Raw genomic sequence first — 19,187 nt, 5'->3', positions numbered from 1 at the left:
TCTACCATTCCTAGACCGGCAAGGGAACTTGCTGTTCCAACAGGACAATGCACGTCCGCATGTATCCCGTGCCACCCAACGTGCTCTAGAAGGTGTAAGTCAACTACCCTGGCCAGCAAGATCTCCGGATCTGTCCCCCATTGAGCATGTTTGGGACTGGATGAAGCGTCGTCTCACGGGGTCTGCACGTCCAGCACGAACGCTGGTCTAACTGAGGCGCCAGGTGGAAATGGCATGGCAAGCCGTTCCACAGGACTACATCCAGCATCTCTACGATCGTCTCCATGGGAGAATAGCAGCCTGCATTGCTGTGAAAGGTGGAGATACACTGTACTAGTGCCGACATTGTGCATGCTCTGTTGCCTGTGTCTATGTGCCTGTGGTTCTGTCAGTGTGATCATGTGATGTATCTGTCCCCAGGAATGTGTCAATAAAGTTTCCCCTTCCTGGGACAATGAATTCACGGTGTTCTTATTTCAATTTCCAGGAGTGTATATGATCACAGAGACGTTTCCAGGTCTCAAACATCTGTGGTGTATACATGCAGACTGAGTGATAAATGAAAATTTGTACTAAGGCCAGGATTCGAACTCGGGTCTCCTGGTCACTAGGCAGATGCGAACCACTACGCACAACTGCATGGACTACCCTAGCGGGCCTCCCTCTCCGGTCCAAATTCCCATTCACGCCTTGGCCCACATGTTATTCCTCCTGAACTCTAACCATAAAACGAACGGGGGATGAGAAGTGGGCTGAATGGGAATTTGGATTGAGGAGGGAGGCGTGCTGCGGTAGCCCGTGCAGTTGTGCAAAGCCACTGTGCCAGGGTGGCGTAGTGGTTAGTGCATCTGCCTAGTGAACAGGAGACACGGGTTTGAAGCCCGGCCTTGGTAAGAATTTTCACTCGTCGCTTCAGTCTGCTAATATACTGTATATCTTTTCATTTAAGTTGTAAGTCGGTCTCCCTCCCTCCCAAGGACACTTTGCACACACAATTGCACAGCTGGGCTAGGAGTTTATAATTGGATTACAAGTACAACCAGATTTGGACTGTATGACAACAAGATCACATGATAGAAAGTACCGCGATTTTGGATCTTAGATTATAAAAGGAGACCTGAGAGCCGCAATTAATCATTCTCCCGTGGTATCTGAATGTGGATTCCTCTAAACTGCTAAACATCCTTCAGCTATCAGGAAGGGAGACAAGACCAACCGATGAACGCTTTGCTTTGTAGTTACTACTAGAGAACTTGGACAATTTTGTTACTGATGTTGATACTGTAAGTTATACCGAAAATGGTACGCTTCTTAGGAAGAAAGATTTAAGTTTGCTTACACCCATTACAGAACATTATGGTTGTTAAAATCTGTGATCAAGTGGACCGTCGGGAGCAGTTAAGAGAAGGGACGGTCTGTAATGTTAAAGGAGATGTGGGGCTTATGTAACTATTATTTGCTTATTAAATTCTCCAAGTTCGTCACTGTGAGAGATGGTGTGTAAACGAAGCTACCGTTTGTCCTACACGTGAATGACAGTGACAGCAAGAGGAATAATTGAACAAATCGGGAAGGAAGTACTGGAAACGATTTTGCGGAAATACAGATTTCCTGCGGCTATACCATATAAAGTGGAATTAACTGACATTAAACTGGATGTTCTAATGGAAGACCTGCCTGGAATATAGCAGCAGCTATGTGTAGACGACTTCGCCGGAATTTTTAGTAAAATGGAGGTGTGCGACTGCTTAATATCAAATCACGACTTCTGCGTGGGGGAAGACTACCAGGGGAATGTCAGTGTGATTGTAGACAACGATAAGGCAGTTGGAATAGACTGTTTAACACGGATGACCTCTAGTTGTAAAGATACATAATAAATTTATGTATCCAATCACAAGCCTAGGTGTGAACAAATTGATCAGTAACCATCTTATAGATTTTATAAAGTGTTCAGAAATGCGACTACAAGAACCTTTTGCGTCTTCGTTGGCTAAAAAAACATGGTATTATCAGACTGGAGGCTACAATATAAAACTACACAATCGATCATGTGTTTGACACTGTGCAAAACTGTTCAAACGTTTTAAATTCTAACAAACAGTCTATAATGTGCTCCCTACAGTCTGTGCCAGTCACATCCGCGTGGTGCCAGCTAACTGATAACTTACAGAACAGCTGTTGTGTAGTGTTTAACAACTTTCTACAGTTTGTCTACTGGGATAATAAGAGTACCCGAAAACCAGCTGCTGGACCGAGGAAAGCTTATAAATTACGTTCTGCCTGCATTCGGTTTTAATTATGTACCAACAGAATAACGACATGTAATAGTAATTCGTAAGTGGTGGCTGTGTACACTGAGAAAGATGTGGGATATTGTAACGATATTATTATGGAGGAGATAAGAGATATTAGATCCCCTGAATCCTGACGGCTAGATGATTCTCAGGAAGGATCAGAACTAATTGTTAAAGCCAAAAAGCAGATATTTTACCAGGAAAAACGTAAATACATATTGGAATTCGACGATATACCTTCTTTGTACCTGTCAAATTACGGGATGGAGAAAGAATTACAAGATTCCAATGTAGATTTAAATTATAAGTTAAAAATTAAGCTGGATGTTGTTAAAACTACAGCAAACAAGCATAAAGAAATGGCTGTTTTCTGTGCGTAAATGCATATGTAGAAATCGAAGCTTTTGTACGACAATATTTGCTTATGTTATACGGTAACCTAATAAAAATCCTAAGAATTTTTCTATTTACGATGAATTAAGGGTTTGTATTTCGGACGCGGTCTGTGTGTTGTTGGATGACCCTGAAAAGTAGCGGAAACTAGATAGCTGAAAGTATAGTGGCCCCCATTTCTTACCTATATGACACAGTTACCTGCGTGATTCCACTGGCTGACCTTCATAAATTCTCGGTGGTTCCCCAGGGGAAATGGAGGGGAGGGGGGGGGGGGGGGGGAAACAAGGCGCCCAAGTGTGTAACCCAACACCGGATGTCCTTATCAGTAATCTTTAGATATCTAGACCTGAAACAGCCCTGTATTCCTACCGTAGATTTTTCTCTCTTAATTTAGCCCCTGTTGATTTCACACTAAACGACGTGATTAGGCTATCAGGTTATTCATATGAGAATTTTTAAAGTGTAATTACAAGTACAGTCTGCTACAGTAATTAATTCCCTGCTAGTGGCTGAACATGACTCAGTTAATGATGCTAATTTTGTTACGTGCACTAATGACATACAGAATGAGTTTCGAACTGCTCTGACAGTTGTGTTGGTAGCTTCGTGAACGTCACCGGGACAGTGGTTTGACCTGATCACAATCAGAACAGAATGGAGACATGACAAAAACTCTCCACCGTTGTGGGTTGTTATCTCTTCTTAGCAGCATGTAGTTCAGTTAGTTACAAAATAAGGTGGGCTCAGTTTGCTGAAGGGTTCAATGAAAGCACGTTCATAACTGAAAAAATAAAAGATAGTTACAATTACTCAGAGTGCCCCCAAAGTAAATGAACATGATTGTGCAGATGAGCTGACAGCACTGGTACGGGTGGAGAACATCCATATTCTTCTGATTCAGAAAGCCAGACTACAATTGCTATTAAACGGCAGATGTTGGCTGCGCCATTATAACTTGGACTAATTTGTGCGATGTAAAGAATTGGTCAATTATGTGTGAATACTATTGACATCTCTGTAACCAGCACACTACATTGATAACCAATTTAGGCTGCTGGATATTTATTGGACACAGTCTGATGATCTGTTATCTGAATACACATGGTCCAGACACGTTACCGTGACCACCACCTAAGTTCGATGTAATGTGCAATAACCACTCACAGAAGGCACTTCGCAGCACTAACAGTGGAGAAATAAATGGTTCAAATGGCTCTGAGGTCATCAGTCCCCTAGAACTTAGAACTACTTAAACATAACTAACCTAAGGACATCACACACATCCATGCCCGAGGCAGGATTCGAACCTGCGTCGTAGCGGTCGCGCGGCTCCAGACTGAAGCGCCTAGAAGCGCTCGGCCACACCGGCCAGCAGCAGTGGAGAGTATATAAAGGGTGTCAGGGGACATGGAAAACAGTGCAGTCGTTGTCGTATTGCAGAAACAAACCGATTCACCTAATGTCAGAAAGGGCATGATCATTGGCTATCAGGTCAAGCGTGGAATCATTTCCGAAACGACTAAGTTTGTGAACTGTTCGCGTACTGCCATGGTTAAAGTACACTGTGCATGGTGGAATGGTGCTATCAAAAACTGGCGCTAAGGTGAGTGACGCACCACGTGCCAAAGATGAGGCTGAACGACAGAGACGTGCACGGGGGAACAGACGTGCAACTGTTGAGCAACTGACTACCCAGATAAACAAGGCTACTTCAAATGGCCGAGCATTCCTTAATTCTTCATGGCATGGAACATACGCTCTGGCATCCCCAGTTACTTTCAACTTAGCCACATGCAAAAGTGTTTCTGCACCCCAATTTCTCAATTTAGCGGCCGTGCTAAGGTTCTCAAAAAAAATCATAACATCCTCCCCAGCTTTTCCCAAGAAAAGGGTGACCAGAGACACAGCATTAGTGTCAAGAATTACTGCATTAACAGGAAACCGTTCCTTGCTCGCTTCTTTAGACCGAACAGTGTCTCCTCAACGACCGTTCAGCGCATATCGCTGCATATGGGCCTCTGCAGCAGGTACCTGGTCCATGCATCCGTGCTGACTGCTGTCAACGCCAAAGAAGGCTGGAATTTTCAAGATAGTGTCGCAGCTGGACTTCCACTAGTGGCAACAGATGACCTTTCCAGATGAAACAAACTTTATACTCCATCGGACAGATGGTCTTTGGCAGGTACAGCTTGTACCGTCCGAAAGCAAGCATCCTGCAACAATCATCAGAAGGGTCCAGGCCAGAGGAGGGAATATTAGAGTCTGTGGAATGTATTCGTGGCCTTCCGTGGGTGATGTCATTCTGGAAGGCTCAGTGGCTCAACACAAATATGCATCTATCCTTGGGGACCATGTACACCCGTTTTTCTGACATCTGGTTAAAACAACGGTCCAGGTCGCAATAACATTTGTTTACGCAATGTACGATCGTGGTATCATGTGAAGAACCGAAGAGCTGCCAGCACCAGCCATAGGGGCCCTGAAAATCTGAGTATTATCTTTAACATAAGCCGAAATCGGAAATAAATTTGTTTCAATCAAAGTTAGCGTCAGATCGCTGCACTCTCTAGACAGTGCTGTCTAAATTTATTAACAATGATATCTACCTGCAGGACAGCGCAACATGTCACGCAGCTCGCAGTGTACATGCATGGTTCGAAGAGCAGCAGGATGAATTTATCATACTCTCCTGGTCGCCAATTTCCCTAGATTTTAACCCAGTTTGTGGGTCCACCTCCATCAGGCCGTTTTGCGCCATGGATCATCAACTGAGGAACCACGGCATGTGGCCACGGCACTTAAGTCGACAAGGCTCCACATCCCTAGCACCCTCCAGAACCTCACTGACTTCTCCTGAACGACTCGCAGCAGTTTGCGCTGAAAAAGTTGGTTATTCAGACTTTTGACAGGTGATCACGTTAATGTGTGACTGACCTGTGTATTATCCAGTTTGAGTTTAACCCTTTTGGTAAAAAGAAGTGCCGTAAGACTTGACGAATCTCAAGTGTTTGTATTGAGAAACTGATAGATCACTGAAATTAATCACTACGTCTTTTGCCCTCTGCCCATTTCAATAGAGTAAAGGCAAAACCACAAATAGATAATACTTGAGATGTATAGACTATTTGATCAAGCCATGTTTCGACTGCAGAAAGACTGTAAGTAAATAAAAAGATTAAATGAATCCAAAACAAGTAATGGCGAAATTCAACGATAAGGCAAGAAATAACTTTAGTCACATTAAATTAAATCTAAACTAGCTTTCCTTTATGTCATTCCTTCTTCTATACAAGCATTTCCGTTTGTATTAATTTATGCAAGCAGATAAATGGAAAATGCGGTCATTTAGAAAAACTTGACTGTCGCCCTCTAAGAGCGAATTTTTAACACTAACAGTTTAAATTCAATTCTTTGGGGAATCTTTGCAATATTCTCGAGTGTTTGGCTATTTCTGTCGTGTTCTCATCACCATTATGTCACCTATCATTTCGGTTAAAAATATTACTACGCATTGATTAGCTGGAAAAGAATTCAGAATGAGATTTTCACTCTGCAGCGGAGTGTGCGCTGATATGAAACTTCCTGGCAGATTAAAACTGTGTGCCGGACCGAGACTCGAACTCGGGACCTTTGCCTTTCGCGGGCAAGTGCTCTACCAACTGAGCTACCCAAGCACGACTCACGCCCCGTCCTCACAGCTTTACTTCTGCCATTATATCGTCTCCTACCTTCCACTTGCCCGCGAAAGGCAAAGGTCCCGAGTTCGAGTCTCGGTCCGGCACACAGTTTTAATCTGCCAGGAAGTTTCAGTTGGAAAAGAATTGTTGTATGGTTGAAACTGTCCCGTCCTCACAGAGCACCATTGGGTGTTGCCAGTTGGTGATTCGTTGGTATGAACACTGCAATTGGCATACGAGATGGCTGCCAGCAGGTCATGCATTGGTACGAACACAGCTGCCAGCATACTTAGTGACTACCAGCAAGCAACTCTGTACGATCCCTGCAAGCGTCATTTCGGAAATCTGCCAGCCGGCGACTGTACGATCACCACAGCCAGCCCACTGGCTGGCTACAGTCGGCAGCTTGTTACGAACACTGCAGCAGGCATACAGGGTGACTACCGGCAGCAGACTCAGTACAAACACTGCAAGCGGCATACCAGAAGCCTGCCAATGGGCGACCTGTTGGTGCAGACACCTCAGTGACGTGCAGCTTCCTCTGATGGCACATTCTAGGGGCACCTCTTCAGGACAGGCAGTTTGCCCTCCAGAGCACCGCACGGGGTGGGCCCATGAGCCGCAGAGGTCCTGGAGCTCGCACGACAGTCCTAACTGCGCCATGGACACAGCCATCTCCCGCACAACGGCTTCCAATAAGCACTGGATTGCAGGAAGTGCTAAACTTGCGGCCACCTCGTTTTTTCTTAAGTTCGCAATTTCTTGTATATGATGCTGGTCATATGACACTTTTTTATTTTTACCAAGCAGTTTTTTCACGAATGGAGAGTGAAACATCTGAATGAAGTTAACATTTGTGCATATAGATAAGCACTAATAAAGCATATCAGAGGAATGAGCATAGCCCCGTCGTATTTTGTAAAGGATTCAAATGTAACAATTGATTTTATTGAAAATGAGCAAGGAAATAGTCTCATTAGTATTACTTCGAGAAAATCACAACACTACAACTTTAGAGCATATATTTTATTCAAATTTTTAGTATTTTTACAACTATTATATGTTAGTCACTGAGTTGAAGAGTGGGAATCCTGGAGTGCTGCCAGCTTTCATCACCCAGTAATGACCACAGAATTGAATTTAAAAGAAAATAGATATTTATATACTTAATCCCATGTGTCAAATTTTCAGGATAAACAGATCTTGTTACCTTCTGTGCACATTTGTCGTGAAAGGACACAGTATATTTGATTTATCGCCACCTTTTTCTTCCTACACAGTACTGAATCGAAAATACTTTCAAGGATTCTGCAGCGAATCAGTGTTAGGGATATTGGTTTGTAATGGACTCAGCAATCCCGTTTCTTGGGACCCCCCATCGGAAGACAGTACCTTGTGGACCTCTGAAACCAGCGTGGCCATTAGAGATCACAAGAAGGTTCTTCAACTCCAAAAATGACATCCATTCACGGAGCACCTCACTGCCTTTAATCGGCACCATGCCCCCGCGGGTGTACCTGGTATCTTTATGAACGGTGATTTCTGCTCCGTTACAGACGCTATTGCCGAACATTTTGCTTTTCCATTATGCTTGAGTCTCTGCATCTGAGAATCATCAACCTGCGTTTCTTGTCCTCAAACAGCGAGTAGAGTGACTTCATTTACCATTTACTACACATCACCTGGAACTATATGCACAGTTCGGTGAATGGGAACTCCTCACTGCCCTAGCCCTTCGCCCTGACAGCTCCAAAATGTTGAAGAACACAGAAAATGAGAGTACTTACATACCTACCTGTGGGTGGTCTCTGCTGCTGCCTCAAAAGACTAAATTCGCTTAATTGTAATAATACTAAATTGAATTTGTTATTAAGAAATACCCACATAATCATCCTCTCTATAGACCTCAAATGAAGTAACTTGTGTAGTTACTATAATAATAATAATAATAATAATAATAATAATAATTTTGGAACAAAACGCCCTGATCCCGAACAAACCTGATGTTTCTCTCCTCATCCTGCACACAGCTCGAATTGAGCATCCTGCACAACTGCCCTGGTATTCATAGGGCTAGAGGGGAGAATGGCTTTGGTCCAGCTGTGCGGGGATGGGGAATGGTGTGTAGGCAGGATCTGCAACCTGATGCTCATGGCTAAGGCCATATAGTATGTCCAATTGCCTCAGATGTAATCTCATACTCCATGTCAAGGCTAAGTGTAACCTGACTCCGGAAGTGACATCATCAAAGCAATTCTAGATATGTATTAGTAGGATCCCAAATGTATGGGCAAGACTGGGAGGGAGGAGGGGGGGGGGCGCATGGACACCCCTGATACCCCTCTTAAGGTCAAAACCAATCTCATATGTCCAGTTGCTGTAGCTGTATCACGATACCCCCTTGGCATCTGGACCTGAAGATCAAATTAACCTGACTGGAAGTGATGCTGTCAAGGTCACCAAGGACTCCCATTGAATAATTGCTTAAAAGTGTTGGTGAAACTTTTTAATTACTTGTTAATTGGGATAAGGTTTTTGCTCTCAGCGCAGGTTGGCAACCAGCCCTTGAAGCAATAAAAAAAGGTAGCCGACAGTCTGCATCCCTTATGGCAAGAGTGAACAGCGGACGCGAGTTGCCACCTACGTAAATAATTGATCGAGCCACTGTTAAACTGTCGCGGTCACACTACAATATTAGGGTGTGTTCCACTGGCTAGTATCTTCTGCAAGTACACGCTGAGATGTTTACGTGGGCCGAGCTAGTAGTAGGAACTGGTTGCAAGTACTTGCAGTAGTGTTTCAATTGTTGTCGTATCATAAGATAGGCAGATGGACGTTTACAATGTTGTGCTCAAAAATCATATCAACAACAACTGCTGTTACATCAGTGACATTACAGAAAAATTGTGATGAAAATCAATAAGTAGGTGGAGAAATAAGAATAGAGACATACATATTGCAATTTTCAAGAAACACTGTTAATTTCTTCACATACTCAGCCCGTTTGTACAGAAACCAGATGGCAGCTAGAAGGGGCACAAAAGGGGAGCAGTGGTTGGGAAGGAAGTGAGACAGGGTTGTAGCCTATCCCCGATGTTATTCAATCTGTATAATGAGCAAGCAGTAAAGGAAACTAAAGAAAAATTTGGAGTACCGGTAGGAATTAAAATCCAAGGAGAGGAAATAAAAACTTCGAGGTTCGCCGATGACATTGTAATTCTGTCAGACAGCAAAGGACCTGGAACAGCAGCTGAACGGAATGGACAGTGTCTTTAAAGGAGGATGTAAGATAAACATCAACAAAAGCAAAATAAGGATAATGGAATGTAGTAGAATTAAATCGGGTGATGCTGAGGGAATTAGATTAGGAAAAGAGACGCTTAAAGTAGTAAATGAGTTTTGCTATTTGGGAGCAAAATAACTGATGATGGTCGAAGTAGAGAGGATGTAAAATGTAGACTGGCAATGACAAGGAAAGCGTTTCTGAAGAAGAGAAATTTCTTAACATCGAGTGTAGATTTAAGTGTCAGGAAGTCGTTTCTGAAAGTATTTGTGTGGTGTGTAGCCTTGTATGGAAGCGAAACGTGGACGATAGATAGTTTAGACAAGAAGAGAATAGAAGCTTTCTACATGTGGTGCTACAGAAGAATGCTGAAGATTAGATGGGTAGATCACATAACTAATGAGGAGGTATTGAATATAATTGGAGAGAAGAGAAATTTGTGGCACAACTTGACTAGAAGAAGGGATCGATTGGTAGGGCATATTCTGAGGCATCAAGGGATCACCAATTTAGTATTGTAGGGCAGCTTGGAGGGTAAAACTCGTAGAGAGAGACCAAGAGTTGAATACACTAAACAGATTCAGAATGATGTAGGTTGCAGTAAGTACTGGGAGATGAAGAAGCGTGCACAGGATAGAGTAGCATGGAGAGCTGCATCAAACCAGTCTCTGGACTGAAGACCACGAGAACAACAACAACAACAACAACTGAGCCCGTAATTTGTGGCATTTCTACTATGTGCGGATGTGGTACTAATGTAACTCCCCGCGAACTGTTAAATACTCCTGTATCTGGTCGCTCATAGAACAATTCCGATGTAAGTGAAACGGCCATCAATGGGAGGCTAATATTCAAAATCCTGGAATATGCATAATGGATATTGTTTAAAACAATCTGTTTTTGGGCCTGATCGTACAGGTATATTTGACTGTGTGTTGAATAAAGTTCGTCAGTACATAAAACTTCAAAGTTTAGAGTCGTAAGAATTTCTATTAATCACAAAGAATAAATTTTCTGCTAAGTCCTCGTAATTATTTGTCGGATAAAGTAAAAGTTGCATTGTACACTAAGGCGATAAAAGTCATGGGATAGCGATTTGTGCATATGCAGATCCCGTACACATGGGGCAGTGTATTGGCAGAGATGTCATTTGTATTTAGGTGATATATTTGAAAAGGTTTCCTACGTTATTATGGCCACACGACGGGAATTAACAGACTGTGCATGCGGAATGATAGTTGGAACTAGACGCATGGGACATTCCATTTGGGAAATCGTTAGGGATTTCAATATTCCGGGCTCCACAGTGTCCAGTGTGTGCCGAGAATACGAAATTTCAGACATTCTCTCACCAATGTCAACACAGTGGCCAATGGCCAGTTAACGACCGAAAGCAACGGCGTTTTTCGTAGAGTTGTGCGTGGTTACAGACAAGCAACACTGCGTGAAATAACCGCAGAAATCAATGTATAACAAAATTTGACTTTAATGGACTATGACAGCAGACGACCGACGGGAGTTCTATTGCTAACAGCAGCACCTCTCCTAGGCTCGTGACCATATCGTTTGGACTGTAGACGACTGTAAAATGGTGGTCTGATCAGATCACACTGGACTCGCATTCGGAAGGACGACGGTTCAATCCCGCGTCCGGCCATCCTGATTTAGGTTTTCCGTGATTTCCCTACATCACTTCAGGCAAATGCCGGGATGGTTCCTTTGAAAGGGCACGGCCGATTTCCTTCCCCATCCTTCCCTAACCCGAGCTTGTGCTCCGTCTCTAATGACCTCGTTGTCGATGGGACGTTAAACACTAATCTCCTCCTCCTCCTCCTCCTCTGATCAGATGAGTCCCGATTTCAGTTGGTAGTGCTCGAGTGTGGCGCAGGTCCCACGAGGCCATGGCCAAGTTGTCAACAAGGCACTCTACAACGTGGTGGTGCTTCTGTAATGGTGCAGATTGTGTTTACGCGGAATGAACTGGCTTCTCTGGTCCAACTGAACCGATCATTGACTGGAAATGGTTATGTTCGGCTTCTTGGAGACTATTTTCAGCCACTAATGGACTTCATGTTCCCAAACAACGATGGTATTTTTATGGATGACACTGCGCCGTGTCAGCGGGCCTCAATTGTTCTGGACAACTCAAGTGAATGATTTGGCCACTCAGATCGCCCGGCATAAGTCCCAACGAATATTTATAGGGCATAATCGAGAGTTTGTGCACAACAACCTGCACAGGCAACATTTTCGCAGTTATCGCCAGCTGTAGAGGCAGCATGGCTGAATATTTCTGTAGGGGACTTTCAACAACTTGTGAATGTCACATCAGCCGGCCGGTGGGGCCGTGCGGTTTAGGCGCTTCAGTCTGGAACCGCGTGACCGCTACGGTCGCAGGTTCGAATCCTGCGTCGGGCATGGATGTGTGTGATGTCCTTAGGTTAGTTAGGTTTAAGTAGTTCTAAGTTCTAGGGGACTGATGACCACAGATGTTAAGTCCCATAGTGCTCAGAGCCATTTGAACAATTTTTTTTTGGAATGTCACATCCATTTGTTGCACTACGCCGGGCAAATGGAGGTCCGACAACGATGTTAGGATTTTGTCATCTCATTGCATATTAATCAACAAATTATAACACTTCAATACTACCACTCATATATCTTCAAATTACTAATGATCACAACGAAAATATTTAGAAAAGATAACTTCATTATATTCTTCAACCTCTCATATGTCGCAATGCGCCTCGTTAATCCGTGTCTAGCTTCTAAGTATTTCCATTCAAATAGTGTGGCGTAGCGCAACATAAACCATTACGTAGTCCGTTAATTATACAAATCAATGACAGAGTTTTTTTTCCGTAGCTGCAATGGTGTCAGAGCACTCCTTGACTGCCGGTCCATTGTCGTCGCCCTGCTGTCACCGCGAACGCTGCTAAGGACAGGTACTTCTTTCAACAGTACTGCAGACTGCTCTTTGGCAGCGTATTGTTATTATTTTAACAGTTCTCAAAATAATTACTACAAGGTTAATCCCCCACTCGTAACTCAATTCGGTCACTCAGCAACCTTTCCTCTTTACATTTCCCTGGACTTACTAACGGGGAAATAAAACAGGCGTATGAGCGGCCGATACTGATGGACCATTAAAAAATTGTGAATGTTTTTCGTATTACGGTATCTGTTGTCTCAAAATCTGCCACATCATTGTCTAGTGCATCCTACTTTATAACGATATTTTTAAAATCCACGGTTTTCGTGTCCTAGAATATAGCAAAGCACGCCACTTCCTGAATTAACGGTTGTGCTCTTTCACTTATCAAGTATTTCTGATTTTTCGAAACTGACATTCTCATACGGGTATTGAACACATGGAACGAAGCGGTATTTCGTTCGATCCGTATCATTAGATGCGGAGCATTGTTAGCCGTTCCGTGGCGCTGGTCCACCTCTTCCTGTCTCTCTCCATTACGCACACACACACACACACACACACACACACACACACACACACACACGTATGGGGTAGTAATTGTGATTGCTTCTGCTCTTTTCAACTTGTGGATAAATTGTTGCCGAGTGTCTAGCATCACAATACAAAATTTTCAGTATTAATTTAAACATGTTTGTGGGTTTGAGCTTCGTGTCTGTGAATTTAATTACTCGGAGATGTACGGTAACCCACCACTTTTTTATGTAGCCTTATGTCTACCAAGACGCATTTTGGCTTCCAATAGTTTTCATTAACAGTAGTAATACATTTACGTCATCTTCAGAATACCATTTTTAGGAATTGCGTTTGAACCCTGTTCTTCTCTTTTGTTCTGTAATTTATGGCGCTTTTTTCTGCCATTATACGCATAGGACAAACACTTTTACGTTCACTGACGCAGCATTCGCCATGTGTCTTTTTTAAAATATTTCAGATATACGGCGTAATTTTACAGTAGTATGTACGGGTGGCTCGAAGCAAGATAGACCCTCGACTGCTAAGTAATTTTCCCTGAGCATGTCTTTAAGTTTCAACTTCCTAATCCGTTTAAATTTCTTTATTGTGAATTTTATAGGGTATGGAACGCACTAGTACAGGAAAAAAAGGCATTTTAGCAAATGTACCCAGTAGAAAAAAAATGGAGTTAATACAGCACACGCTGTTCCTACTCCAACAACAGAAGAAGCAGGTATCAGTCAGTTAGCACTGGGGTTTGTGGGAATCTGTGGAAATGAGTAATTAGAGAAGCAGCCAAGAAGGTCGGCAGGGAACAAACACAGTGTGCAATTTCCCTGGAAGCTGTCGTCTCGCTATTGAGTCAATAGTGGTTTAGCAGTATGGAACAGTGAGATGCGGACGGTGGAGCCATCTATTCGGATGTGGCGAACCTCATGCTTGTCATTCTGACGGAATGAAGTAATACTGACCGTAATGGGACACTGTCCACTAACAACACACGGCTTCATACTCTAGCCAGGGGTCTCCTTCAATTTGTGATAGGCTACCTCTGACGTAAAAACCACTGTACGCCGCGCCGGTGTGAATTTTGTACCATGACGAGAGAATGGAAGCAAATGTAGGTCGGGACGTGTCCTTGTTTTTACTGACATTAATATGAATGTTTCTTAAATTCATTAGTTGATGGTTTTACTGTGTCGCAGAGTGGTTGGCTCATCCTTTTTAGTCCAGTGATCAGTCAGCCGAATGTATACATACGCCTTAGTATCTTAACCTTTTTAATCCATTATATACCATTGCTTATTTTTTGGATGCAAATATTTTATTTCTACATAAGCTGTGAAAAGTTTAGCTTCGATTTTTGTACCTAAAAATTGAACAAACTGCTGTAACGCCTGCAAATGGAAAACAAATAATGTTTCTCTAATTAACTTATTTTAAGAGAGGAATTAATTTGTCTCTTTTCAATCTTCGCACTTGGCTAAGCTTTACGCCTGAGAGTAGTTTCTGTAGAACAATGATTTGTGATTCAGTTGTCTGGGTGTATTTGTTGTGAACATACATTCAGTATGTTTCAAATTTCCTGAAATAAGTGCAATATCAGTTTATTTTATGCGTCTCAATTATGGGTCAATGACATGTTACATTCGTGTATGACCCCAATTGTTTTTGCCCCCTAAATCAAAACAAAACACACAAACAAACTCCTTTCGAGATGTGCCTATGTGTAAACCTTTTACATACAATCTTATTATTTACTTTATTAAGATGTGTTTTCATTACCTCCAGGGTTAGGTGGTAGAATGAAGTATTCCTTTCCACATTTTACGATTCCAGTTGGATAAAAGCTTGCAACTGAAGAAGTGTTAGCAAAGCTGGGCAGCTATGAAGTGAGTGAAGACGATGCTGATGACTGAAAAATGGTGCTCATTCTGCTCAATGTTGATGAAATAGCAGATGAAGACATTGAAGAAAATACACTGAACAGTGACTACATTGTACAAGGTGTAGCAGATACATAGAACTTATAACCACAAGAGTTGAAACTAATGTTACTGGTTTACCGCGAGAAGCGAAGCGGAGAAAAGCACTAGGGCATGAACTGGAAGACACAAAAACACAAAACACATATACAAGCGGGATGTCAAATCAAACACCTTTCAGCCGTCTAGTTAAATTAACCTGTTGAAAGATGTTTGATTTGACATCCTGTATAGAACAGCCGTGTCCCGCAACCAAGATGGACATACAGAGACACATATACGTGGTATAGCAAATGATACAGTTTGTCAGATGTTTGAGGAATTTTCCCCTGAGGAGCTAGTAACTACTGTTACAGAACAAAGCAAAATCTATGCTTGCCAATAGAACAACATTAATTTTATTATAGCGAAAGAAGAGATAAAATCCTTTATAGGCGTACCACTTCTGAGTGGGTGTCATAAGCTTCCTCATCAGAGTATGTACTGGCAACAGGCATTGATATACTGGACAAGCAGATATCGCTTTATAAGACGATGTCAAGGTCAAATCAGTGGTGGTGGCCATTATTCATGCAGATAAGTGATATCTGCATAGTAAACACTTGACACGCTCATCAAATTGCTAACCCAAATGAGAAGCTCTCACTTGAGGATGTCCTAAGGAGAATAGTTATGTACCTTTCAAAGAAAACAGGATCAACACAGAAATACAGAGTGCAACAAGGAAACAAAGCGATGGAGGACGAGAGAGCGAAGATGTATGTCTCGCTCCAGGAAACATCTGTATTGTGACAAATAAAATACAAAAGAATGTGCATACTGCAAGGAAAAAAGGTCACAGATGTGTGGTAAGTGCGATATTGGTGTACATGACAACTGTTTTGCTTCATTTCGTACTGAGTAGACACCCAATGATATTACAAACAGTGTTTTTATTTTGTTCACTGTTTGTGAACTGTGTTTCATATAGTTCTCTGTATTGATGTTAATACGGTGCATTTTGACAGCTAATTTGGCCAATGTCTCAAAAATGGTGCAATCTGTAGTTTTTGTATTAGTATACGGAATTTTTTTCTAAACAGGTTTTTCTTTGATTTATCAATCAGGGTGTCATTAATGTCAAAAAAATGTTGAAAAAATAAAATAATGAAATTTTGGCAAGTAATGGGTGTGTGAGCTGTGTTTCATTTTTTAAGAACTGATGTAGGAACACTTCTTACTAGGGATCGCGTGCTTGTATACGGGGTGGTCCATTGCTCGTGACCGGGCCAAATATCTCACGAAATAAGCGTCAAACGAAAAACCTACAAAGAACGAAACTTGTCTAGCTTGAAGGGAGAAACCAGATGGCGCTATGGTTGGCCCGCTAGATGGCACTGCCATAGGTCAAACGGATATCAACTGCGTTTTTTAAAAATAGGAACCCCATTTTTATTACATATTCGTGTAGTACGTAAAGAAATATGAATGTTTTAGTTGGACCACTTTTTTCGCTTTGTGATTCATGGCGCTGTAATAGTCACAAACATAGACTCACAATTTTAGACGTACAGATGGTAACATGTAGGTTTTTTTAAATTAAAATACAGAACGTAGGTATGTTTGAACATTTTATTTCGGTTGTTCCAATGTGATACATGCACCTTTGTGAACTTATCATTTCTGAGAACGCATGCTGTTGCAGCGTGATTACCTGTAAAAACCACATTAATGCAATAAATGCTCAAAATGATGTCCGTCAACTCAATGCATTTGGCAATACGTGTAACGACATTCCTCTCAACAGCGAGTAGTTCGCCATCCGTAATGCTCGCACATGCATTGACAATGCGCTGACGCATGTTGTCCGGCGTTGTCGGTGGATCACGATAGCAAATATCCTTCAACTTTCCCAACAGAAAGAAATCCTAGGACGTCAGATCCGGTGAACGTGCGGGCCATGGTATGGTGCTTCGACGACCAATCCACATGACATGAAATATGCTATTCAATACCGCTTCAACCGCACGCGAGCTATGTGCCGGACATCCATCATGTTGGAAGTACATCGCCATTCTGTCATGCAGTGAAACATCTTGTAGTAACATCGGTAGAACATTACGTAGGAAATCAGCATACATTGCACCATTTAGATTGCCATCTACAAAATGGGGGCCAATTATCCTTCCTCCCATAATGCCGCACCATACACTAACCCGCCAAGGTCGCTGATGTTCCACTTGTCGCAGCCATCGTGGATTTCCCGTTGGCCGATAGTCCATATTATGCCGGTTTACGTTACCGCTGTTGGTGAATGACGCTTCGTCGCTAAATAGAACACGTGCAAAAAACCTGTCATCGTCCCGTAATTTCTCTTGTGCCCAGTGGCAGAACTGTACACGGCGTTCAAAGTCGTCGCCCTGCAGTTCCTGGTGCATAGAAATATGGTACGGGTGCAATCGATGTAGCATTCTCAACACCGAAGTTTTTGAGATTCCCGATTCTCGCGCAATTTATCTGCTGCTGATGTGCGGATTAGCCGCGACAACAGCTAAAACACCTACTTGGGCATCATCATTTGCTGCAGGTCGTGGTTGACGTTTCACATATGGCTGAACACTTCCTGTTTCCTTAAGTAACGTAACTATCCGGCGAACGGTCCGAACACTTCGATGATGCCGTCCGAGATACCGAGCAGCATACATAGCACACGCCCGTTGGGAATTTTGATCACAATAGCCACACATCAACACGATATCGACCTTTTCCACAATTGGTAAACGGTCCATTTTAACACGGGTAATGTATCACGAAGCAAATACCGTCCGCACTGGCGGAACGTTACGTGATACCACGTATCTATACGTTTGTGACTATTACAGCGCCATCTATCACAAAGCGAAAAAAAGTGGTCCAACTATAACATTCATACACTCCTGGAAATGGAAAAAAGAACACATTGACACCGGCGTGTCAGACCCACCATACTTGCTCCGGACACTGCGAGAGAGCTGTACAAGCAATGATCACACGCACGGCACAGCAGACACACCAGGAACCGCGGTGTTGGCCGTCGAATGGCGCTAGCTGCGCAGCATTTGTGCACCGCCGCCGTCAGTGTCAGCCAGTTTGCCGTGGCATACGGAGCTCCATCGCAGTCTTTAACACTGGTAGCATGCCGCGACAGCGTGGACGTGAACCGTATGTGCAGTTGACGGACTTTGAGCGAGGGCGTATAGTGGGCATGCGGGAGGCCGGGTGGACGTACCGTCGAATTACTCAACACGTGGGGCGTGAGGTCTCCACAGTACATCGATGTTGTCGCCAGTGGTCGGCGGAAGGTGCACGTGCCCGTCGACCTGGGACCGGACCACAGCGACGCACGGATGCACGCCAAGACCGTAGGATCCTACGCAGTGCCGTAGGGGACCGCACCGCCACTTCCCAGCAAATTAGGGACACTGCTGCTCCTGGGGTATCGGCGAGGACCATTCGCAACCGTCTCCATGAAGCTGGGCTACGGTCCCGCACACCGTTAGGCCGTCTTCCGATCACGCCCCAACATCGTGCAGCCCGCCTCCAGTGGTGTCGCGACAGGCGTGAATGGAGGGACGAATGGAGACGTGTCGTCTTCAGCGATGAAAGTCGCTTCTGCCTTGGTGCCAATGATGGTCGTATGCGTGTTTGGCGCCGTGCAGGTGAGCGCCACAATCAGGACTGCATACGACCAAGGCACACAGGGCCAACACCCGGCTTCATGGTGTGGGGAGCGATCTCCTACACTGGCCGTACACCACTGGTGATCGTCGAGGGGACACTGAATAGTGGACGGTACATCCAAACCGTCATCTAACCCATCGTTCTACCATTCCTAGACCGGCAAGGGAACTTGCTGTTCCAACAGGACAATGCACGTCCGCATGTATCCCGTGCCACCCAACGTGCTCTAGATGGTGTAAGTCAACTACCCTGGCCAGCAAGATCTCCGGATCTGTCTCCCATTGAGCATGTTTGGGACTGGATCAAGCGTCGTCTCACGCGGTCTGCACGTCCAGCACGAACGCTGGTCCAACTGAGGCGCCAGATGGGAATGGCATGGCAAGCCGTTCCACAGGACTACAT

General features: G+C 43.7%; 1 protein-coding gene across 2 annotated transcripts in view; it reads left to right on the top strand.

Moving 5' to 3' along the window:
- The window catches only part of LOC126415935 (protein spitz-like), a 496,935-nt gene that overhangs the window by 42,649 nt on the left and 435,099 nt on the right, over window positions 1–19,187 (top strand). Inside the window, exon 2 of one of the 2 annotated variants that reach the window (XM_050083468.1) lies at window positions 12,519–12,598. The exons of the other annotated variant lie outside the window; for it this stretch is intronic. The gene's annotated coding sequence lies outside the window, so the exon portion shown is untranslated. The remainder of the gene's footprint in view (window positions 1–12,518; window positions 12,599–19,187) is intronic. 2 annotated transcript variants of the gene reach the window in all.

Source organism: Schistocerca serialis, chromosome 1 (assembly GCF_023864345.2).
Source record: "Schistocerca serialis cubense isolate TAMUIC-IGC-003099 chromosome 1, iqSchSeri2.2, whole genome shotgun sequence".
Classification (NCBI taxonomy): Eukaryota; Metazoa; Arthropoda; class Insecta; order Orthoptera; family Acrididae; genus Schistocerca; species Schistocerca serialis.
The sequence above is the reverse complement of the archived record's forward strand: the minus strand, read 5'-3'. Positions and strand labels throughout refer to the sequence as shown.